This window comes from Lissotriton helveticus, chromosome 12 (genome assembly GCF_964261635.1).
Source record: "Lissotriton helveticus chromosome 12, aLisHel1.1, whole genome shotgun sequence".
NCBI classification, from domain to species: domain Eukaryota; kingdom Metazoa; phylum Chordata; class Amphibia; order Caudata; family Salamandridae; genus Lissotriton; species Lissotriton helveticus.
This window is the reverse complement of record NC_136073.1, coordinates 297,427,648-297,455,033: the sequence shown is the minus strand read 5'-3', so window position 1 is coordinate 297,455,033 and position 27,386 is coordinate 297,427,648.

The window sequence follows — 27,386 nt, the reverse complement described above, 5'->3', positions numbered from 1 at the left end:
CTCACAATGATGAAAGTCAGAGTGAGGAAAGAAGGAGGGATTTTCATCATTTGGGAAAAACAATAGTTCTCAACCAATGAAAAGTGTTCATTTTAGATTATATGACCTAGTCTTACATCATTAGGAAACCAAAAGTGAAATGAACCAATGAAAAGTGTTATTACCAAGTCACATGACCTGCTGTGTTTACGTTACGCGCTTTTCAGGGCCTCCCGGTTTGCTTCCAGAAACCTGCGCTTTGCGCCTCGGTAAGCGTACCAGTTCGCTAACGTAGCACGTCATATGACGTATCACGCGACAACGCGAAACGTCATGCGGACGGGAGGCGTCACGATGTTGTTTTCTAACGCGGCAGTTGCGGTAAAGGAACGTTTACCGGCTCGCGGTCTATTTTGCGGCATCAAGGTCAGCTAACGGGAAGCTTCCCGTTTCGCGAAGCGGGAACGAAGAAAAAAAAATATTTAAAAAAAAAATTATTAATAAACATAGAAAATATATTTTTGGATTTAAAGAAGAATACATTTTACAGCTACAGATATTAGCTGTTAAAAAACCAATGAAATTCACTGAAAAAACCATAGGTTATAGACCATATATAGTTAGGAATTAGCATTTACAAAACCTTGAAAATTCACTGAAAAAACCATAGGTTATAGACCATATATAGTTAGGAATTAGCATTTAAAAAACCTTATTTTACTCACACAAAACCATTGAAATTCCATATATAGTTAGTTGCACTAACTATATATCGCGCACCCGCAATCCACTGCTGATGATGTCACATATTACATCATTCATGACATGGTCAGTGACATCACTGATGACATCACTGATGACATCTCAAATGACATCACTGATGACATCACTGATGACATCTCAAATGACATCACTGATGACATCATGACACACTAATACCAGTTACTACATACGCATTCACTGATTCCTACGTCTACACACACATTCACTCATTCACCCATACAATCACTCATACATACAGTCACTCATTATTACAACACTATCATATGCACTCATACACCTATGCAGACAGTCACACACTGCCACTCATCCATGGAGTTACTCACACACCAAGTCAGTCCTGTAAAGAATCAATCACACTTCCATTTCCTCATCTATACAGTTAAACACAGAACACCATACTTCAGTGACATCACTGATGACATCACTAATGACATCTCAAATGACATCACTGATGACATCTCAAATGACATCACTGATGACATCATGACACACCAATACCAGTTACTACATACGCACTCACTGATTCCTACGTCTACACACACATTCACTCATTCACCCATACAATCACTCATACATACAGTCACTCATTATTACAACACTATCATATGCACTCATACACCTAGTCAGTCCTGTGAAGAATCAATCACACTTCGATTTCCTCATCTATAGTTAAACACAGAACACCATACTTTTCACACATATACTAACACATACTTACTCTCTTATACAATCACTGATACAAGTACACATTGATATGCACAGAGTCACACACCTCCCAGCCAGCCACACACACACTCAGTCTTCCATACATCCACTCATTCTTCAATATGTAAAACGTATTTAAACTTTACAAAAACACACAGACACTAGATGATGTCATCAGTGATGTCATTTGAGATGTCATCAGTGATGTCATCAGTGATGTCACTGACCATGTCATGAATGATGTAATATGTGACATCATCAGCAGTGGATTGCGGGTGCGCGATATATAGTTAGTGCAACTAACTATATATGGAATTTCAATGGTTTTGTGTGAGTAAAATAAGGTTTTTTAAATGCTAATTCCTAACTATATATGGTCTATAACCTATGGTTTTTTCAGTGAATTTTCAAGGTTTTGTAAATGCTAATTCCTAACTATATATGGTCTATAACCTATGGTTTTTTCAGTGAATATATATATATATATTCACTGAAAAAACCATAGGTTATAGACCATATATAGTTAGGAATTAGCATTTAAAAAACCTTATTTTACTCACACAAAACCATTGAAATTCCATATATAGTTAGTTGCACTAACTATATATCGCGCACCCGCAATCCACTGCTGATCATGTCACATATTACATCATTCATGACATGGTCAGTGACATCACTGATGACATCACTGATGACATCTCAAATGACATCACTGATGACATCACTGGATGAATGGATTTGCACAAAACTTGGCAAAATATTAGGGACTGGTAGCCCGATGTGCCTTTGCTAGGTCTCAATATATGTGCTCCAGTGGATTTTGAGAAATTAATGTTCAGAAAAAGATATATATCTGTAACAGCGCTCCGCTTCGCGTACTTTTCGCGTTACGGAGCTTTGCGAAGCTGATTGGTTCTCCGGCGTCTGTCAACATTCCAAACAGTCCGTAGCGGCCGCCATCTTGTCTCTCGGTAGGATCGAGAGACAAGCGGAGGCCAAAGCGAAGGGGGAAATGACCATAAGGGGGCATAGTAGGTCCTTCCTGACCTCTTAGGTTTGATGTACCATTTTGCCAAGTTTGGTGTAATTCCGTTCAGCCATTCAGGCTGTAGACGTATGTAAATGTCCTATGGAAAATTGCATGGGGAAAACACATTTGAAAGTGTTGAAATTTAGAACCAATTAAAATGTTAGTTTGGTTTTGTATTTGTGTGTGATGAAAGTTAATTGGTTATGTATATATTTCAAATGAGAGGAAACCACAGCCATTTTGTGATACTACTGTCTGAGGTACATTTGTGAGGAATTTTTGGTGGTGAATTTCTGGTGTTTGATTTACACAGTACTAACACTTCTCCTACTTTTAAAAAGGTGAGTTGTTAATTTGTAAGGGGAACTATGTTGTACACTTGAAGATAATTTGAAAAATGTTTTCTGTTATTTATTTGCAGTCCTTCTGTTATACTAAATACTTGATAAAGTTAGTTTTATATTATGTATTACTAAAAACGATAAATGAAAGTGATTATTTTTTTCTGCAATTTACAGCAAGCAATTTCAAAATAAAATGGCTCACAATGAAGAGACCGTGGCAATTTCTTTTGAATTGTCCACTACATTGATTGAAATTGAGAGCACCAATAATGAAATATTGTCACAAGGAGGAGATGACTTGTATGATTCCATTAGATTGATTGAAATGGACAGCACCAATAATGAAATATTGGCACAAGGAGATGACTTGAATGATTCCACTACATTGATTGAAATTGAGAGCACCAATAATGAAATATTGTCACAAGGAGGAGATGACTTGTATGATTCCATTAGATTGATTGAAATGGACAGCACCAATAATGAAATATTGTCACAAGGAGGAGATGACTTGAATGATTCCACTACATTGATTGAAATTGAGAGCACCAATAATGAAATATTGTCACGAGGAGATGACTTGAATGATTCCACTACATTGATTGAAATTGACAGCACCAATAATGAAATATTGTCACAAGGAGGAGATGACTTGAATGATTTTTTTGATCAATCTCTTGATGGCGAATTTATCGAATGTTTGGAGACCATAGAGTTACAAGAATCATCATTGCAGACTTTTCATGAGGACATTGCTGATGAGGACATGTTACTAGTTCTTTCAAATTTAGAAAATTCTGAAGAATAAATTTATATTTAGAAATCAAAAATTGTTTGAGACATTATTCATTTTTATTTTTAATTTATGAGGTTGTAGCGAAGTGATTGTAGTATAAAATGAGACTTATAGTATAGAGTGCAACATTTTTATGTTACATGGTAAGTTTACTCATATTTACTTCCCTTCTGCCACTATATTATCTCCAATGTGTATTTGACATCTCTTCTTCATCTCCGGCCTCCTTTCTCTCACTGTGTGTCTCCGATGCATCTTATCGCTGCTATTTTGTGTAATTACAGAAGAGAGTAAAATAAAATAGTTCGGAACGTGAAAAGGGGGCAAAGTAGAGTACTCCTCACCCCCTAGGCCTTTTTAGGCGGTCCCAAAAGGATCAGTTTCTGCTTTCCTGAGAGATTATGGTATGAGTTCCATATACCACAATAACTTGCATTACAACATGCAAGATATCTATCTCCTTTTGGAGATATTCGCGCTAAGCGCGAATATCTCCAAAAGGTAACACCTGCCCTGAGCAGTTCTTAGCCATGTTATCCAATGGGAGGTGGATAACATGGCTAAGAGCATTAGCTCGGTAATGCATGAATATCGCTGAGTTTTTAGCGATATTCATGCATTGCGGCCGTTTATTATCGCATTTGCGATAAACCTTGATAATAGCAAGGTTTATCTTCGATAATTTCTGACGATGCTTAGCGGTAAAAAATTCGTTGGTAAGCATCGTTAGCGATAAATATCGCTTAACTTTGGTAATATGCCCCAACGTCTGTTAACGTTCGATTCGAAGGAAATGAGGAAGTGTTGAAAAACATTGTTTGCGCCATCTTGCCTTTTTTGAAATGCCACACTTTTGTGGTGCACGGCAGCCATTTTAGATGTCTTGACCAGACCCACTCTCTGCACGCTGTCGATTCGTAGCATGGCTCCTCACCCTCGCAAGCATCTTCCCCAGGCACTGGTCACCCCCGCTCTCTGTCTTATGCATGGGCAATAAACCTCCCCCCATCTGCGCTGCTCTTCCCTGAGAATCACACTCTGTGCCCGCCCGACACCTCCCTTTCGCCCTATTCACTACCGCACCCTCTGACACTCCTCTTCCTCTGTGTCCGATTGTCCAGGCTATCAGCTAGCCCTGCAGATGTAGTTTATGGCCCCAGCTGTAAAGAATCACCCCTCTTCAAAGGAGTTATAGTAGATCAAGGCCCACACCCGATGAGATCCGTCACACCACACGTGTTCCTACTATCTGAAAACCATCCTGTATTGTGATTGGGGAGGGGACCGAGCCTGAAGCGGAAGATTCCAGGAATGACTCTTGGTACATCAAAGTTTTTACAATTATGTGTCACATTAAAAATATGTAGCACTCCAACAAAGTAGTAGGAATATAAAACTTTAATAACATATAAATATATACAACAAAACAAAAACATTTAAACAACGAAGAGACCGTGGCAATTTCTTTTGAATTATCCAATAGATTTATTGAAATTGACAGCACCAATAATGAAATATTCTTGTCAGTAGCGGTCTGTTGTGCGAATAGTTCCAAGGCAGCAGAACGCGCTGAAATCTAGATGGCACGAAAGTGATGTCTAGTAAGTTGCCGCCCAGCAAATAACGGCGTGGGGCGCCGCGGGGGTGAGTGAGTCCAGTAGGCACCACAGCTATTCTTACCGGCATCGCAGAATTACTGCTGGGGACAATGCCTGTGCTGTAGCAGGGTCACAGCAGAAACAAAAAGGATTTTGTTGAAGATGTTGTTGGTTTTAAATTTGAAAACAGTTCTGGTGTCAACTGCTATGCTAATGTAGTGGTTAATGTTTTGTTTTCTCTAGAAAATGTAAAAGAGGGGGAGGCAGTCCAAAGTTCCGTTAAAAGGGCAAAGGAAAGGATCGGTGGTTTGAACTATCAGTGAAAAAGGGGAGGGGGTGCAACAATTTTTCCTACCGGGTCACACTGTGCTTTCACCGGAACTGAGGTCTGCAGGATTCTAGTAATTCAAAGTGAGGCTGGCGCCAGCATGGGAGCGCCGACGTCCCGCGGATACAGTTTCGTCACTCCACGGGCGATCATGGCAGTCATTCCCCATCGGGGGTCGGAGACTCCCGCGGCTCCTGTAGAATCTTCAAGGTCGTGGAGGACTACGGTGGTGGAGTCAAGCAGTGACCGGGCCATTTCTTTATGCTGGGCCCGCTCTTGCCAGGTCGACCGCCATTTTGAGAGTTCGGTAGCTACTGGCGATCGCGGGGTCAAATGAGCGGACGGGCTCCACCCTGCCGGGCGAGACGTTGCAGCATGGCCACAGTGGAAGAACCCTTTTCCGGGCGCCTGGAGCGCTGAGGGTGCAACTGGGAAGCCTCCACCTGGGGAGGCGGGAGAGGCCTGTTCGCACCGTCTCTCCCTCCCAGTGCACCCCACGGCGTCTCGCTTGAGATTTGTTATGGCCGGACCAGGCGATGAGGACGAGGGGGGGGGGTCGGAGGCATGTGCAAGACATCCCCCCCCCAGTGTTGTCGCAGCCATTATTCATGAAAGAAGAAGTGTCCCGTCCGTCTTCGGGCCGGGCTTCCGGTAGATGTCGGCCGGACGCCCCTGGCTCTGGCCCCATGAACGGGTTTCTTGGTTTATCGGCTGCAGCCGGATCCCGTCGTCCTCGGCCCCCCGACCGTTGGTGGCCGGACCGGAAGAGCATGTGGCGGGAGTACCTGCAACTCTCAAGGGCCACCGCGGCCGGACTGGGAGAGAGAGGGGAGGGTCGAGGAGACATTCCCCCCCCTGCAACTGTTCAGCGTTGTAAAGGCAATCCCCTGGCCGGGTCCCGCTGGCCTCGGCCTCTCCTCCGGCTACACCCTACGTTAGGATCTCCTGGCCGAGGCGTGGCAGCAGGACCTGCCTTATATGGGCTGCTCCCGGCTGGGCGTAGCCGCAACCCAGCCCCACCTTGGAAGTTTCCAGAGTGGGGGCGGATGTTCTACTGACTTGCATTTTCCCTAGTCTATCGATTTTTTTGGCGTGGCAGGCGGTGGGACAGCGAGGGGTGATTTGGTTTCTCTTACTGTTTTTCTGGTCTCTCACCACTGGCATATTTTAACGTTTTCTTGTTTCTAGGACATTAATAGGTTTTATCATTACGTTATGTTATCGTTTCTTTGTTCGTTGTTTAATAAAAGTTCATGTTCATCAGTGGCCTACTGATTTTCGTTTTCCTATTCTTTTCTTTCCAGGTTGTTTCATGCTAAAGTTTCTGTTAACAGGATACAGTGATCACTTCGTTATTATTGCATATGTCCTTTTCACTAGGGGTGCTCTCTGGTCGGGCCAGATGATGTATCTCTAGTAAATGGTCCGGGTGAAACAGGTGCATCAATCAGTGGGGAGTAGATAGGCATGACAGATTACAACGGGGGAGAAAGGTCCGCATTACGTACCCTTTCACTACTTGCAAAGATTTTCCTACGTTTATTTGCAAACAGGGAATACCTCCAAAAAGAACTAATTCCCAAACAGTCAATGTTCAGACAATCAATCAATCAATGAGGAATGAAATAGGTACGACATGTTAAAGGCTTGCATTACCTACCCTTCACTATCTGCAAAGGGAGAGAGAATATTCCTATTCTTCCTCGTTTGCAGGCAGAGAAGATCCTTAAGAGAACCAACTTCGAACAATTCAATGCTCGATTGAAACAATCAACAAGGGGTACTGTGAACACAAATGAACGCCGCTTATGTACATACGCATTGCTATTTTCAACAGGTTGTTCCTAATGTTTCTATTTGAGCGAGGTCAAAAAGAGATCCCATTAGTGGCCTACTGATTTTGTTCGATTCCTTTTGTTTTTTTACACGATTTTTCGCTATCTGCAAAGACTAAACAGAGTATTGCGACTCTGTGCTTGTTTGTAAATAGAGAATGAACCAAAGAGAATAATCAATCAAATGGAGAGAGAAGCAGGCACGACGGATTACAAAGGGGGCAAAGGGCTGCGTTAACTACCCTTCACTATCTGCAAAGAGAGAGTACTCCTAATAGAAATGAGGGGAGGGGGGCAGCATTCAAAGCAGATCAGTGTGCATAAACACGAAAATGTTTTTACTTACCACGTACTTGACATTCAACAGCTTATGATATTTGCTATTAAAAAACCATTGAAATTCACTGAAAAAACCATAGGTTATAGACCATATATAGTTAGGAATTAGCATTTACAAAACCTTGAAAATTCACTGAAAAAACCATAGGTTATAGACCATATATAGTTAGGAATTAGCATTTACAAAACCTTGAAAATTCACTGCAAAAACCATAGGTTAGAGACCATATATAGTTAGCTGGACATTTTATTGACATAAAACCAATGAAATTCCATATATAGTTAGTTGCACTAACTATATATCGCGCACCCGCAATCCACTGCTGATGATGTCACATATTACATCATTCATGACATGGTCAGTGACATCACTGATGACATCACTGATGACATCTCAAATGACATCACTGATGACATCACTGATGACATCTCATTTGACATCAATGACCACCTCACTGATGATATCATTCATGTGACAATACAATGCATCTCCTCACATTTTAATATAACCTCTGTTTCACCCAGTGTTAAAAAGAGTATAATTTTTGAAACCATTGACACACCAATACTAGTTACTACATACGCACTCACTGATTGCTACGTCTACACACACCTTCACTCATTCACCCATACAATCATTCATACATACAATCACTCATCTTTACAACACTATCATATGCACTCATACACCTATACAGACACTCACAGTCTGCCACTCATCCATGGAGTTACTCACACACCTAGTCAGTCCTGTAAAGAATCAATGACACTTCCATTTTCTTGTCTATACAGTTAAACATAGAGCACCTTACATTTTCAAACATATACTAACACATATTTACCTTCTTATACAATCATTGATACAAGTACAGATAGATCTGCACAGAGTCACACACCTCCCAGCTAGCCACACACACACTCAGTCTCCCATACAAATACTTGGGCAATCAATCAATAACCCATATAGTTACTCATATAGCTACTGATCAACACATGCAGCAGTTTACAGAACAACAGACATAATGATGCACAAATTAAGACAGTTTAGTCACTAACCCATGCACTCAGTGAGACACATTTAATCACTCACTCATACAGTCAGTCATGCACCTACTAAATCCTTCGTCCAGACACTTACACATCCACTCATTCTTCAATATGTAAGACATATTTAAACTTTATAGAAACAAAAAATCACTGGATGTTGTTATCAGTGATGTCATCAGTGATGTCATTTGAGATGTCATCAGTGATGTCATCAGTGATGTCACTGACCATGTCATGAATGATGTAATATGTGACATCATCAGCAGTGGATTGCGGGTGCGCGATATATAGTTAGTGCAACTAACTATATATGGAATTTCATTGGTTTTATGTCAATAAAATGTCCAGCTAACTATATATGGTCTCTAACCTATGGTTTTTGCAGTGAATTTTCAAGGTTTTATAAATGCTAATTCCTAACTATACATGGTCTATAACCTATGGTTTTTTCAGTGAATTTTCAAGGTTTTGTAAATACTAATTCCTAACTATATATGGTCTATAACCTATGGTTTTTTCAGTGAATATATATATATATATATATATATATATTCACTCAAAAAAACATAGGTTTCAAGCCTTATATAGTTGGGAATTAGCATTTAAAAAACCTTTCAAATTCACTTAAAAAACCATAGGTTTCAGGCCTTATATAGTTAGGAATTAGCATTTTAAAAACTTTGCAAATTCACTTAAAAAACCAGAGGTTTCAGGCCTTATATAGTTAGGAATTAGCATTTATAAAACCATTGAAATTGCTCCTATATAGTTAGTTGTACTAACTATATTTCGCGCACCCGCAATCCACTGCTGATGATGTCACATATTAGATCATTCATGACATGGTCAGTGACATCACTGATGACATCACTGATGACATCTCAAATGACATCACTGATGACTTCACTGATGACATCTCATTTGACATCACTGATGACATCACTGATGACATCATCCAGTGACTGTGTGTTTCTGTAAAGTTTAAATATGTTTTACATATTGAAGAATCAGTGGATGTATAAGTGTCTGGTTGAAGGATTTAGTAGGTGCTTGACTGATTGTATGAGTGAGTGATTAAATGTGTCTTACTAAATGCATGGGTTAGTGACTAAACTGTCTGAATGTGTGCATCAGTATGTCTGTTGTTGTGTAAGCTGCTGCATGTGTTGATCAGTAGCTATATGAGTGGCTATATGGGTTATTGATTGGTTGCCCAAGTATTTGAATGGGAGACTCAGTGTGTGTGTGGGTGGCTAGGAGGTGTGTGACTCTGTGCATAGATGTGTGAGCAGTTGATTCACTAGGTGTATGAGTTCAAGAGTGCATGTGGAAACAGCTATATGGGCGGTTGATTGTGTGCATGGGTATGTTGGTGAGTGAATGGATATCTCAGTGCTACATGTCCAAGTAAGTACATATGTAAAACACAGTGCATGTGAGAGTTGGCATATATAAATGACTATACATTCAGTCAGCGAATGTGCGAGTGGCTGTATGGATCATTGTGTACTTGTATCAGTGATTGTATAAGAGAGTAAGTATGTGTTAGTATATGTGTGAATAAGTAAGGTGTTGTGTGTATAACTTTATAGTTGAGGAAATGGAAGTGTGATTGATTCTTTGCATGACTGACTAGGTGTGTGAGTAACTCCATGGATGAGTGGCAGTGTGTGAGTGTCTGTGTAGGTGTATGAGTGCAGATGATAGTGTTGTATTGATGAGTGACTGTATGTATGAGTGATTCTATGGGTGAATGAGTGAATGTGTGTGTAGACCTAGGAATCAGTGAGTGCGTATGTAGTAACTGGTATTGGTGTGTCAATGGTTTCAAGAATGGTAGTCTGTATTTAACACTGGATGTATCAAAGGTTATATTAGAGTGTGAGGAGGTGCATCGTATTAACACATGAATGATATAATCAGTGATGTGATCAGTGATGTCAAATGAGATGTCATCAGTGATGTCATCAGTGATGTCTTTTGAGATGTCATCAGTAATGTCATCAGTGATGTCACTGACCATGTCATGACTGATGTAATATGTGACATCATCAGCAGTGGATTCCGGGTGCGTGAAATATAGTTAGTACAACTAACTAAATAGGAGCAATTTCAATGGTTTTTTAAATGCTAATTCCTAATTATATAAGGCCTGAAACCTATGGTTTTTCAAGTGAATTTGCAAGGTTTTTTAAATGCTAATTCCTAACTATATAAGGCCTGAAACCTATGGTTTTTTAAGTGAATTTGCAAGGTTTTTTAAATGCTAATTCCTAACTATATAAGGCTTGAAACCTATGGTTTTTTTCAGTGAATTTGCAAGGTTTTTTAAATGCTAATTCCTAACTATATCAGGCGTGAAACCTTTTTTTTTCCCAATAAATTTCAAAGGTTTTGTAAATGCTAATTTTATTAGCGGATAACGTTTATATATGTTATTATCCTTCTGGGACCACCTGAGCAGCCATCTTGTTTCTCAGGAGAAGTGAGGCACAAGAGAGCACAAAACAAGAGTGGAAAACGCGAAAAGGGGGCAGGGTTGAGACCCCTGACCCCCTAGCCCTTCTCAGGGGGTCCCAAAAGGACCACCAAGTGAAAAAAAATTCTTTTTTAAATCGTGTGGTATGCGCACGGTGCGCGCACGCCGCGATTTATTTGATTTTTTTTTTGTTTGCACTTGGGGGTCCTTTTGGGACCCCCTGAGAAGGGCTAGAGGGTTGGTGGGTCTCTACCCTGCCCCCTTTTCGTGTTTCCCACTCTTGTTTTGGGCTCTCTTGTGCCTCAGTTCTCCTGAAAAACAAGATGGTGGCCAACACTTCCTGGTTTGGACAGTTTGGAATGTTGACAGTCGACTGCCAGCCAATCAGAAACTCGCTCACGCACGTAAGGGTATGCGCACGTACGCGTACGGTGCGCGTACGGTGAGCGCATATAGATATATAATTTGCTCAAATTCACATTCTCAACAACTACTGGAGGGATTTTCACCAAATATAGAAAAGGCACTATTGCATACCTGTCCCTACCATTTTGCCAAGTTTGGTGTAATTCCATTCAGCCGTTCGGGCTGTAGCCGTGTCTAAAGGTTCCATAGAAAATGGCATTTGAAAAATTTCAAATTCAATTTTCTCAAGAACTACTGGAGGAATTTACACAAAACATACAAAAGGCACTGCTGCATACCAGTCCCTACCATTTTGCCAAATCTGGTGTAATTCTGTTCAGCCGTTCGAGCTGTAGCCTTGTCACAATGTCCCTATGGAAATTAACATGGGGAAAACACGTTTTGGGACCCCTTTTTTTCTCAGCCCCCGCTCGACGAATCCCCCCGAAACTTTCAGGGAAGGAGTGGAACGGAGCGAGGCAAATTTAAGGAAAATTACAGACAGATCCCTCAATCGGCGCCAAAGTTATTCCCAATAGAATGTTCGGAATTTCCTATGGTAACTAGGTCCTAACTATATATACCTACTGGCGACCGCCAGTAGGTGATATATATATATATGTATATATATACACACACATATGTAGACATATAGACACACACATATATATATATATATATATATATATATATATATATATATATATATATATCCACAGCTTCCGAGTCCCGTTAGTTAAAAGGACACAGAGACGACACACCAAGAGAACTTTGCACAAACCCTTTATTGTGCACTCGTGGAACAAGGACGACGCGTTTCGGCGTTAGCCTTTTTCAAGTAGCCACCATTTTGTATTTTACACTTATATAAGTCCATCATCCATGTCTTAATTCATAAACATGAAGAAAATACTTCAATTATGTGCATTTTGTTGTATATACACGTATCTACATTTGTAATTGCATCACATTTCGGCAAGTGTTCATGTTGATGTCTAATACGTAAATGGGACAAGGAGAGTGATTTTAACCCATTGGACAGCCACTATCCTCAGCTCCGCGATCGTGAACTACACACTCGCTAAGGAAGTCGGGGAATGTAGTATAGTGACGAACTCCCGTAACTGGGGGTTACCAATTGGTTTAAGACCATCGGAAGGTTTCGATAATTTGTCAAAAATATGACTATGCTGAGAATGGGTATAGGGATCTTTTGTTGATAGGTATATACAGAAAGGTCAGAGGGCGTATCCCTAAAGGGATCCCTGAGGTGCGGTCTTCTGCGTCTGTGCTTATATCTGAGCTTGACCCTGTGGATATCGCTGTCGCTTTCTTGTTGGTCCAATTGGCCCTTATGTTCTTTTGTGCTTTATCGTATTTCTTTGCATATGTTAATATGCGTCCTTCTGCGTAATCTTGTTTATCCCTAAGGAATTTCTTTTGCTTCTTCTGCTTGATGGTTTCTTCGTAGTCTTGTAGTTTTTTTGGGAGTGTTTTGATAAATTCTTCAAATCCCTTCTCAGTTTTGTATTTTTCCAGGTCAGCTCTGAGACTCGATAATTCCTTTCTTGTTGTTTCTAGATCAATTTGTGCATACTTTACCAACATTTCAAGCATGCCTTTGCATGTTTTGGCCATGAATTGTGCCCAATCTGTAAGTAAGTCTTTGTTGGGATTGTCATAAGTTGGTACTATGCTTATCCTCAATCCTATAGGGACTATTTAAGGAAATCTATGATGATGAAGGGAGCTCCCTTATCATTAAGCATTCCTTTCCTTTCTTCTTTTAATCTCAATTGAGAAAATGCTGAGATGGGTCGGTTATACTTAACTGATAGGAGTACCGAACCCCGGTCTTTCCTACAACCAATCCACTAAACAGATAGGTGTGTTTAATCTGCAAACGGAGCAACAGCCCACGCTAAACGCGCATGAAGGGAGCTCCCGAGTTTCAGGACCTCGAATAATATTGTGGGTCTGTATATACCTATCAACAAAAGATCCCTATACCCATTCTCAGCATAGTCATATTTTTGACAAATTATCGAAACCTCCCGATGGTCTTAAACCAATTGGTAACCCCCAGTTACGGGAGTTCGTCACTATACTACATTCCCCGACTTCCTTAGCGAGTGTGTAGTTCACGATCGCGGAGCTGAGGATAGTGGCTGTCCAATGGGTTAAAATCACTCTCCTTGTCCCATTTACGTATTAGACATCAACATGAACACTTGCCGAAATGTGATGCAATTACAAATGTAGATACGTGTATATACAACAAAATGCACATAATTGAAGTATTTTCTTCATGTTTATGAATTAAGACATGGATGATGGACTTATATAAGTGTAAAATACAAAATGGTGGCTACTTGAAAAAGGCTAACGCCGAAACGCGTCGTCCTTGTTCCACGAGTGCACAATAAAGGGTTTGTTCAAAGTTCTCTTGGTGTGTCGTCTCTGTGTCCTTTTAACTAACGGAACTCGGAAGCTGTGGATATTAAGAGTAGCGGCTGCTACTACCGACGACCTCAGTGGTGATTGGTTGTGGATCCCTCGAGCAGCACTTTGGAGCGGATATATATATATATATACATATCCAGTTGCCAGGCATTTCAAGTTGGTTCATAATATTAAACTGAGAGATTTGGAGTACACGGTGCCTGGGGCTGTTCCCATTTTCAGGTGGGGTGAGAACCATGAGAAAAGCCTCTGCCAACTTGAAACACACTTTATCCTGGCTCTCAATACGAAGATGCCCAACGGTCTCAATAACAGTGAGGACATGCATAATTTTCTTTAACAGTAAATCTATCTCTGAGTCAGGAAGTCCTCACTACGCACTGATTGTTGATTGTTCTGTATTTTATGCGAAGATTTCTATTTTCACTTGTAATGGAATTGTCCCTTTATCTATCTGTATGTTGGACACTGTTGGCATTTGCAATTTAGCATTATTCAGGCTTGGATAGTGAGCAGATGCTGCTATGATCTTCATATATTACATTTTATATATTTTTTACACAGAACGTTTTTGTAAATTATTTGCTGGTTTTGCAAAAAGCACAGCACTTTATAAAACTACAGACTGTTTTAGGTGGAGAATCATGATTTTAGGCCATATGTGACTATTTACGAATTGTAGTTGTACATAATGATTCTGTGTGCAAACTATGTTTACATTATGCACTCTTGCTTGAATTTGTCATCATTTTTGATGTTATATCATAGGTATACTATTGGTTTGAAAAAGCACAACTGGAGATGATACAATCAGGTTCATATTATAACATATGGGTGTATAGAGGTATAATGCACTAGCTCTTTATTCAGTCGATATTTTGAGGTTGTTTTGAGCAGGTTCCTCCTTATTGAACTACACAGGTATATACCTTGATATTAATTAATTTTTAAAGGAGGGACTATTTAACAGCACTAGCCTGTTAATACTGTGATGTTTTGATACGACTTTTAGAACTTTCAACTTTCGCTATTTTACTTGTTATTGCAATATGTATACCATGTTTTGTTTCATCTGTGATTTAAATGTATTTAACAATCACCTTTAAGTTATACATCAATCATTAATTTGTATGAATTATTTTTCGCTCAGTGCATTTCTGTTTTTGTACTCTTTTTTTAGTCATATTGGCAATGTAATCCTTCCAAATGTCTTTCTATTGCACATCGTTAATTTTAAACTGAATTTTCAGTGATGTATTAGACACTTTGTGACTTCAACAGTCTGGTATTTAGTTTCACTAACGTGGTGTCCTACGTTCTAGAGCCATTAATGTGCACTTTTGTATTTATTGTTCCCTATCTCAAGACGCGTCATGTGATCAAGCTTGCTAGTGTGAGCAAAACACCTCATGGCGGGCCCTATGCTCAAACTATAATGGATGAATTGGAAAAATAAATTCTTGCACTATTTACTGTAATATTGGAGTCGTTTGGATTTCCTTTGGAGGTCACTAAGAGGACCGTGACTGGTGTTTCGCTTGAGGATTTGGCAGGCCAGGAACTTCATTGATTGAATCACGGCATCCGGGGCAGACTGATTCCGGATTCACTGACCCTCTCACTTTGCAAAGAGGCACAGCTGTGTTGTCAGCTATCTACGTTTTGGCGTATTGTGTTTCACTTGGAAGGAGTAAGCTTTGGCTGTGGCCCCTGACTACGGATCAGCATACAAACAGTTGATTGCTCATTTGGCGGCGAGGAGCTGCGGAATCCATGTGGTCGAAGGACACATGAAAACTGCATGTTCAGCACCGGTAAGAGGAATCACTGCAACCTTTTTGAGATACAATTAGTACGGTTGTGGGATTTGTCTCTATTAAATTCATAAGTCTTTATCAGTGCACAATGTTTATATATTCCATCATGTCAACCAGTGACACGCTACGAGATAGGGAAGCAGCAGCAGAGGCACTCTTTCAAAATTTGCCTACTGTCCATACTGCACAGAAGTTATCGGCGAGCAGTACTGGGAATAATGATGTGAGATCTTTATTAAGAAGTCTTGAGAAATTCCTGAAAAATGTTCTAACAAAATGTTGGGAGAAGAAACCATTAAAAAAATATTGAGATGCTAATCAAATACCTAGGGGTGTCCAAGTTCTCATTGCCCCAGATTTGAAAACCCTAACCCCGCTATGTTAAAGGAATGGGCGGAGAATAATATTCAGGCTTCAATGAATATGGTGCATATACTCATCAAATATGCGGAGATTGACAGAGAAGTGATTTTAATTCAAATCGGTCATATAAATGGACTTTTATACACCACTTGGAAACATGATCAGATCACAAAAGGGCGATCAGATATAGATGTTCGCATTAAAAAACACAAAGACACCATCAAGGCCCGCAAAGTGTTTAAATTTGCATGTGATCAGAATGACTTCCCTACAGGGAGAATTTTTACATTCTCCAGGAAGTTTGATAATTTCAAATGGCAGGCGTTCACAACTGTCATCGGAGCCAGTGGTTGGTGCATCTGCAAATAATCCTACTATCGATGCGGACTATGATATCAATTCTCTCACGTCTAACAGTGACAGATGATAGTCGACAGGGCACATCAGGAACTGTTACAGCAAGTGTGAGTAACTTGACCCCAGCAGAGGAACTACATTTCATCCGAGAGGATCGGAGACAAACATTGCACCTGAGGAATCCTCAACAGGAGCAATGACAGCAAGGACAACACGCGAACCGATGCAGGTGGGAGAGGCAGATCAAATTCCACAAACAATACCAACAGAGGGAACACAGCAAAGAAATTGGAACAATGAAGAATATTCCTAAAAATACAGTCATTAATCTATATGAGGCAGTGTTGACAACAGCTGAAATCCAGATCCTATCACTTGGACTTACATACTACCCTGTGAACTTTTTCGCTTACCATCAAACAAGGATTGACTTCTTCAAGCTTATTAGGAAAATCAAGCTCATGAAATATTTTCAATTGAGTAAATACTCTCCAGTTCCCTCTAATTCCACATCTGGCGTAACTGTTCCTGATACCAACCTACAGGTGAGAGATGTTCCATTGTTAAAGACACTTCAAAATTTGTCTGACGCTGACAACATCATATGTGAGTCTACCCAGCAAGCAATGATCAATATGGGTATTAACACCAGTCAATCAGCCATTAGCCCTTTCTGCCCTCCCTCAACTCTTTTACCACTAATGCCTAGAGATGCGGTGGATACTCAAATGTCTCAACAAAACTTTGCATACAAGCCAATATCGTAGGAATTTTAAAAATTCCCAATACCACGCCGCACTGATGAACAAATTGAAGAAAAACCACAACATCATTGTAAACAAGTCTGATAAAGGCGGCAATATAATACTATGGGCAACAGACCAATATTTGGCAGAGGCCAGTCGTCATCTGTCAGATGCCTTATGCTACAGAACATTTTCAAAGCAGGAGATAGGACTGGTTCAGGAGAAAGTGGTAAAATGCCTCTCTCAATGGAAGGGACAGGGTCTTCTAACAAAAGATGAATTACAATTCCTCAAAGTTGATCATCCAGTCATTCCTATTCTGTATTTCCTCCCTAAAGTGCACAAGAAAGTAGTTCTGATTCCTGGAAGGCCTATTATTTCAGCCCAGACTAGTATGTTGGAGAAAATCTCAAAATACGTGGACTACTTTCTTCAGCCCCATGTTGTCACTTTGCCATTTTTGTGAAGCACACCTCTGACGTCTTGAGAAAGATTAAAGATGTAGTTTTGCAGCCAGATTTTTTGCTTGTGGTTTTGGACATAGAATATCTGTACACTGTTGTATTTCTATCTAGGACCCTAATTCAATATTCCTAATTTATGCCCTTGTATGGCTATAATAAATAATATCCTTATAAAAGCATAAGAATCATATCCATATTTAGTCGTAGCCCATACAGTCCAAATTAAGCAAGGCTACTTCCCCAGACTCCTAGTGAGTACAACGCGTTCTTTAAACAAAGCAAACCTCCAGCAACCTGGGAAATCCCCATGCTTCTGTTTTGATTTGTCCAAGAACTCCTGTGAGCACCGACAGAACAGCCAGTTCTTAGTGACATCTTTATTGACGTCTTATGTCCAACCTTACGTCAAACCGGCACCTTTCAGGTATAAATATACCAACGTTGCCTTAAGCAATAACACGGTGGTTTGGAGCAGAGCGGCTATCTACTTGCCCGAGAGCCCAGCTGATGCGAGAGCTCACGGACGCCGCCCCTCCCTTTTGACGCACTGAGAGAGACGCTGTCTTTTCTCCAGCTGAGAAATCCAGCTCCGGTGTTTCCAGCCAACCTTGCGGGTTGCGCGGATATCGAGTCCTGGGAAAGAGATACCAGACCTCCTGCTTTCTATTACCCAGGTACGGAGCTGACTAAACCCTTAGAGAGAATTCTTGATTCAGATTCTTGGCAAAACCAACTTAACTTAAACTGCTACTTACTTACTCCTTCCCACGTATTAGGCTTAGGTCAGGTACACCGGGACAGGCGTATTTAGAAGCACCAGTTGAGTACGATATGTCAATGTATTTATGTATGTATATATTTTATCTATTTTAAAGTATCATATGGCTAAGAAACCATATCAATGCTTTTACAGTATTATTTTATAATACTCCTTTTACTGTACGCACTTTACTTTATACTAAGTATTGCAATTGTGGCAATTCATTTCTCTTGCATGAGAAAGAAGACTGCTCAATAAATAACACCTTTTATTGAAAACGCCCGTCTCTCTATTCTCTGCACTCTGGTGAAACTAAGTATGCACGATTGACTGAGTAAAATAGCTGTCTATTGTTTTCTCACGACTCTATAGATACACTCTTATTCTGAGGGAGCAAAGTTGTCATGTTTTATTGTTGTCAGAAGCTAATCCCTTCTTGTCTATCCAGGGAAGTTAAACTCCTCCTTGTTTATTCGAGAAAGTTTCTAGTAACCTCTGACCTAGCTGGCAAAACTAATTAAGTCTAATATAGTCAGTAGAGACCTAGTCGACCTCAGTCCTACGTCTACACTGCTGTTTATATTATTCCAATGCGCAGAGCCTATTGGGAATATAGGAACTACACTACATGGCGCCCAACGCTTGGTAAAGCGATAATCTAACGCAAGACACTAGAGTGACTCAGTCGTGCTTTTTCACACAGACCCCTTTTTCCCGTAAATACTTCAAAAGACGTCTGGAGTGGGTAAAATGTTAAAATCCACCGGAACTTTGTAGGAAGAGATTCCTATGTATAGTTTTTGGTTTAGTTAACGTTGAAGGATACAGTGTTCCAAAATATTGTGCACCTAATCTTTGTTTCCTTGAAACTTGATCTGGAACAAAAAGCTTTCTGTTAGTAAAAATGACGGAAAGTGAAGACGAAAGGGAGACAGCTAGAATAGCAGCTCAACTCCTAGCGGATGACAGAAGTCTCCAAGAAAATGACCCGAATGTTATACTCATTCCGGCAAATATAAGAAGAACTATAACTATTAAACTTATAGAAAATGAACTGACATCACGAGGTGGTACAGTCATATTCGTGGTAGAGGCCCATGAATATCGGCAGACAGAGGTATTCTATACATGAATAAACTTTCCAGCAGCAAACGCTGTAACAAAAGAATTCCACTATTACAAAATAGAGGAACCTCCGGATGAATACACTCCTTTCGAGGATGTTGAAATCCCACTAAATTACCGAGAGCACCTGCTCTGGTTTAAAGGCACCCTAAAACATCAAAATCACATCACCAGGCTCGGTCCACTAGGTAGACCAGGAGCGACGTGGCTGGTTCTAGCCAGCTACACACCACATCCAGACATTGATAAAATGTCAAACGAAGAACTTTTAGTTAAAATAAAAGAATTAACAAAGGACGATATAACTTACCTCCAGAGAATAAAAGAAACAGATATAGCAGACCAACCATTTGAACTTGTCAGAATCATAGAAAAATCCTATGAAGAACTAGGTAGAGATAGTTTGGGAGGGAAACCAGTAAAACCCAAACTACTTGAAAATCCTGAAAAGACATTTATTAAAAATAATCTAAACACTCCTAAAAAGAGTTGAGATGGAAATAAACAATCCACTCCCAAAGAAAAACAATTCCAGTCCAGAGGAAGGTCTCCTCAATGGAGAGAAAGATCTCCAGACCAAGGAAACAAGTCTCCCCAGAGGGAGCCCTCTGAGAAAAGATGCAACCTTAGAGATAGGGATAAATTGAGAAAACCTGACAGATATCAAGATATTGATACACGTCCCTCTCGATCTTTTCAGACTTCCTCGCAGAAATCGGAAAGAAGAGGACGGTCAGAACAGAGGGAAGAGCACGTCAAGTCCAAAGACAAGGAACCTGCTCATCAAAGTAAAAAATTACAATTTCCAAAAAAGAAGGTAGCCAGTATTAAAATAATTAAACATGCCGAGGATACTGTGGACAAAACTGAAAAAACGGAGAGTGGGCCCAGACAATGCTAGACAGCGCAGCAGAAGTGACCATAGTTAGCAAGATCCTGATGAATCTTCTGGAGACAGTGGACACGAATGAATACATTCAAGTGGAAACTACAGATACCAGAGTTAGCAAACCTCATAAAATATACGAGATAACATTGCGTATAGAGGGAGATAAGACTAGGAAAGTAAGGGGTCTCTTTTGGGATAACCTTTCGAAAGGCTATGACATCCTTTTAGCTGAGAAAGACTGGCCACCAGAGTTTGTCAGGGAGTACCCTCATGGCGAAGAAATGATTATGCCTGGCTTCTCAAATCATATTCCAATTCATAGAAAATATACATATGTGAGAAAATGGGCAGTAGCCCAAGCTCCTGCATTATATAAAAATCATGTAGGATGGGATGAGGACTCTCCTCCTCACAAAATCCAGTTAAAATGTCAACCCACTGCACAAAGGCAGTACCCAGTTAAACAAGAAGCTAAAAAGCAAGTCAGGGAGATCTTAGATCAACTTGAATACCAAGGGGTGATTGAAACATGCACCTCACAAATGAACAATCCTTTGTTTCCTGTCTCCAAACCAGACGATTCATATCGTCTAGTTTTGGACTACAGACACCTTAACTCATGTTGCAAAACATTTGCAGTAGAAAACTCACATAGTACAGCACTAATGAATAACATCGTGCGTAAAAAATACAAAACGACATTAGACATCTCTAATGGATTCTTTTGTCAAAACACAGCACCTGAGAGCAGGTATTTGACCGCGTTCTCAATAATGGGTCGCAAAAACACTTCTGTCGACTCCCACAGGGATTCAAGAATAGCCCAGGATTATTCTCAGCAAGGGTAACAGAGTTACAACAAATATATGATGATGAAGCATTATCGTATGTCGATGACATCTATCTCACAGATGATGACCTGGATACTCACTTGAAAAGAGTGAACACCATAATACTTGGGTTCGCAGCTGAGGGTTACAAATTCAACTTTAAAAAGTCACGAATTGCCCATCTAACTGTCCTGTTTTTAGGATATGAATTATCAAGTGAAGGCGAAAGCCTAGCAGACAACTTCTTAGAGAAGTGCGCTGTACTCCAAGCACCTAAAACGCTGAAGAACTTACAATCAATACTAGGTTTCCTGAATTTCTGAAGAATATACATTCTAAATTATGCAGAGAGAGTTAAACCTCTCTATGAATTAATAAAACCTGATTTCAAACCAAACAATTGGACTCAGAAACAAACAGAAATTTTTAGATCATTGCAAACAGACATGTTGGCTAAAACAAAATTGCAAACATGCGAAAACATACGCAACCTTGTAATCCGAGTCATCCCAGGAAGATGCGGATTCACGTACCTGGCCTCTAAGAAAGAAACGGTACCAATAGCTTACAAATCACACTTGTACACACAAGCTGAAATGAAATTCAGTTCTACTGAAAAAATTCTAATAGCGGTTCAAACTGCTGTAGCAAAAGAAAGAGCCCAAGCCCAAGGCAGAAGAATAACTGTTTTAACAGCAGAATCAGCCCTTGAGGCATTAACGAGTCCACGCAATTTGACTGCTGTGGCATTAGATCCAAAATGGATACAATGGGAAAATTCTCTTGCTGCAGAAGACCTGAAGTACTATTTTGACCCGAAAATGAAAAAACTAAAAGATCTAAAATATGAAGAAGAATGTCCACTGCCGACCGAAATCCTGCCTGAATATTACGGCTGTATAATATATACAGACGGATCAGCACAACCCGCAGTTGGGGGTAAACAAGCTTACAGTGCTGCGTGCGCGATTGTTAAAGGTCATTGGCACGAAGGAAAATTTAGACCACTGGTCACTAAAACCCAATCTCTAGGAGATTGTACAGCTCAGCGAGCTGAACTGCTAGCATTTAAGATGGCGCTTGAAAATACTGATCGCGAATTCCCCTCACTAATAGTGTGCGACTCATATTACTGCGTTCAGTCTTATAATGAATACTTGCAGAACTGGGTTCAAAATGATTTCAAAGATGCAAAAGGTAGCACAATCAAGCACAAAACGCTTTGGGAACAGGTAGTTCTTTTACAGAAAGAACTACAAAAGACTCACGTGATACATACACTGAGTCATCAACATGATGGCGTTCACGTTACGGGGAATTCATTGGCTGATGAGGCCGCGAGGCAGCTGTGCAAACGGCTTACGTAGCTGCTATCACCGGGTCAAAAACAAAAATAGACTGCGATATAATGCAAGCTGTCAGCGCTTCAGTAAAAGATGATATAAAAACACTCCCGAAAGGCTTTCCAGTAAAGTACTCATACATAACTGATGCGAATAATGTTCAATTTGCTCGAATCCCTGGAGTGGGGGATAGGGCAATTCCAAACATGGAACACAGGTTAAGACTAATTACAGCGGCACACGAAGGGCTCGCTTCTGTACATGCTGGTGTTTCTGCAACAATATCGTTATTAAAACAGAGATATTGGGGGCCGCGTATGAGAAAACAGACTAGGACCTATGTTCTAGAATGCTAAATATGCCAAAGAATTAAAGTATCAACAGTGAAACGACCAGCACAGACGCCCCTTCTAATCTCAGATAAACCATTAGCATGTGTTTACCTGGACCACTGTGGTCCCTTACAAAGGGATGGTAACTATAAATATATCATGGCCGCAGTGGATTCCTGCACGAGATTCATTTGGATGTGGACCCAGCGCTCGGCTGATGCCAGAACTGTTATAAAAGATTTGCGAGTCTTTATTGGCACATACGCAATTGGCATGCTACATTCTGACCAGGGTCCTGCTTTTAGCTCTCGAGCTTATAAGGAGGCCATGACCAGCATGGGCATTGCATTGCGGTACTCTTGTCCATTCCATCCTGAGGGAAATGTGGTAGTGGAAAGAAATAACCGGGACATAAAGCAATCTATAATGGCGAGGGTATTAGGTTCGGGTGATGGGTGGGTCCAACACTTAACAAGTGTCCAGCGTAGTCTTAATAATCTGCCAAGAAATTCTCTAAAAGGTCTCAGTCCGTACGAACTATTGTTCGGTACTAGAATGCACATTCAGGACCTTGATAGTTACACTTCAGTGGTATAAGAAAAATGCTTTGATATCAAAGACCGTTTGGCTGTTTTACAGGACTTAAATGAAACAAGACGAAACCTGAGCAACATAAAGTTAAAGCAACAGCCACTGAAGAAAAAACACCTGTCCCAGCAAGACCTGTCTGGATTCCAAAGATTGGGGATCTGGTCAGAGAGAAGATCGCGGTGAAGAAGGAATTTGGGCCTTCTTACAGAAAAGCAGTACCTGTCTTAGCTGTCAGCGGAACAAGATCAGTTGTACTACCGCCCCTTGCTGGTAAAAAGGAGAACCGAGTTGTATCCATTGACCTGGTAAAACCACAATCATGTGGCCAATAATAAGTAGTAGGCCCAGTGGACTCCCAATAAATAGCAGAACACCAACATTTGCTACAAAACAAGAGGTTTAAGCTGAGAGACTAATCACATTCGATAAACCTGCAGTGAATAAAAAAGGACTATGCAGCAAAGCCATGGAACTTATGCCTCTTGAAACCCAAATTGCAACAGTTCGTCAAGAAACACCAGTCTACAACGATGTAGCCTCAGACTATGCTAATGAAACAAAGAAAAATCCAAAAGCAAATGAAAATTGTGAAGCAATTCCAACAATTGACAGAACTGCATCTGGCTACTCTATCAATTTCAATGACTTTTCAGATGATCCAAGTGAACATGAAGAAACACCAGCAACAAAACCTTTCAAAGACAATGTAACTGAACTCTGTCATCAACTCAAAGAAACCTATCTGATTTCTCCATGGATTGAATTTTGGATTGTGTTAGGTGTACTTTTCCTACTGCTTTGGCTCATCATGGTTCTTTGTTTGGGAAAATTCATTGAAGAAAAATACAGTACAATGGACACAGCAAGTCAGAACATCAACTTGGTCCTAAAGCCTGACAAGTCATCTCACATCGAGAAACGAAAACTGTCATCAGTGAACATCACAGCCAATCAAATCCCCGGTGGGGTAGCATGGGACAGAACTGAATTTGAAATTTTTGGCCCGATTGAGCTCTTGAAATATCCACACCAGTTTAAGGTTTCATTAAGTGACTTTGTAAAACCAGGGGGCAGATTTATGATGACTGGCGCATCCCCAGGGATGCGCCAGTCATCCTGCGCCGCTGCTCCGCCACCCATGGTGCGCCGCATTTACAATGCGGCGCACCATGGGGCAAAAACGGCACAGATGCGTGACGCATCTGTGGCGTAAAGGTGGCGCATTGCTGAAGCTGCATCGCAAGCGCAACGCAGCTCCAGCAAGGTTCGGGGGTGCCCCATCTCCACAATGCTGCGTCAAGACCTACGCCTGCTTCAAGCAGGTGCAGGGTTTTGACGCAGCATTGTCCTGAAAGTGACTGAGTGAAATCTCATAGATTTCACTCAGCCACTTTTAGGAGGCGTTCCTGCGCAGGAACGCCCCCCTGCGCAGGAACGCCTCCTTATGGCGCAGGGCTTTACAACGTGACGCATCTCCTAGATGCGTCACGTTGTAAATAGGGTGCATTATTTGCGCCGCCGTTGCATCAAATAAAGTGACGCACCGGCGGCGCAAGGCCTTCATAAATCTGCCCCCAAGTACTTTTTCTGATGATTGGGACTTTGAAAATATCAATAATATGATGTCAGATTTAGTAATGTCAGCAAACTTTACAGAACATGATTACTTACGGGGTTCATCAAATTATGAAGAAATGTACTGTTATAATCACTTTGGTCATCACTATTTGCATAAATCTGCCCAACCTAGAAATGTTTTTAATTATACTCAATGGGAACATTGTGCAAGGCCACCTAAAAGCAGCTCAAAAACATTCTATGAGAAATTCCCATACTTCTCAGGGTTTAACACAAGTGATGCAGAAACGTTTTATTTTAAAATGTTAAATAAGACAGGAATGAAAACAATGTTGACAAATACTAAATTGATTTATTCTGAAGCATTTTATGAAAAAAATATTACATTTGGTTTTGAATTCTGGAAAAACAACATTGAAACAAAAACCATCTGGGGTACAAAAGACTGGCAGGCCCAAGGTTTAGAAGCATTGTTTAGAGCCTGCATGATCCCAGAACATTTAATATTCTTGAATGACACAATTCAACAGACTACCTGTCTTGGCCTAGCCAAGATTAAAGACTTAAACAAACCGTCTATTCCAAAGCCCATACCTGATAGTAATAGCGCTACTGATATGGAGATAGACGTATCCCATATTTTATACCAAAACAGAACACATCCTGATTGGCAAAAATGGTTGATCTGGCCCATAGACACAAATAACTGTCAAGATAGATTCCTGAACAAAATACAGGGGTTCAAAATGACCAGGCCAGACCCAAGATACTCCCAGAGACAACATCCAGGGATAGTTACAACATACAGTGTAGGGAAACTATGCCTCGAATGGCTACAAAAATCCACACGGGCAGAAATTAAGCAACACTTGACTTTACTTAAAGACGGTGCTGACTTGCGTGATTTCATTCTGGGACCATGCAAACAGCGTCAAAAACGTTTCATAGCGGCCGGTATATACGCTGCGTACAACGAAGCTTGGAAAGTAATGCAAATTGAAACAGCAGAAAAAATACGAAAAATTGATCGTATAAATTTGGAAAAATCACTTTCTGTTGTGGACAATGGGTTAATGACTCTGTCCTCCAGAATATATTCACTGGACAGTATTGTATCATCTGCTATTGATATAATAGAACAGGACTTACTAATGTTACAACATGGTCAGTCCCAATTATGTTCTATTGTACAGCTTGGCTGGATGTTGCAAAATCTGCGTTCAGGCTACGTACCGTGGCGTTTAATGAACACAACGTCATTATTCTCTATCTTTAATCTTACTGATAAACAAATCAGTTTGGCACAAAAAGGAGCAGAGTATATGATTCTGAGCATTGAAAAACTTGAGAGATTACCATTGACAATGTCAGAAAGACCTGTCATTGAATGGATAATACACGGAATAATTACAATTCCGATAACAACTTTCCAATTTAAATATTGCCAAGAGTATATACCAGTGGGCCAGTATGAAAGGTTGGGTAAAGGGTACATCAAGTCAACATGGAAATTACCTTACACACACACATGTTACAGTGAAAAGAAAAAGGATGTATTTCTTAGTGGTAAAAATTGTAAAAGATCACTAAGCGGTACACTTCTGTGTCAAGGTATTAACTTGCATGGAGCCTGCGAAGGGTCTTCGAATAACCTTTCATGTCACCTGCACGGCACTCCTGCAACACAGATAGAGCCATTCTTTAAACAGCTTTCTAATGGGAGCTATATTCTAATAAATGACCACAGCTGTTGTGGCATGGTGCCAGGGAAAGCCTATCCCGTAAGCGTTAGTTCCATGGTCACTTGCTGTATGCAAGTATTGTATCCAAACAGCACTCCAGACATGGAGGCGGCATTATGGCCTTATTTTAATATCTCTTCTATTCAAATTGATACTTTAAGCAGAATGAAGTCTATTCTTTTACAGACAACTGTGCCTTTGACCTCGTCCAAGGAAACTTATGATCTGCAAGTTGGAAGGACAACGGCAGAGATACATTCCCTTTTATCAACAAATTGCCCCGTGCATTTCGTAGAAATGCTAAGCCAAATTTTAAAC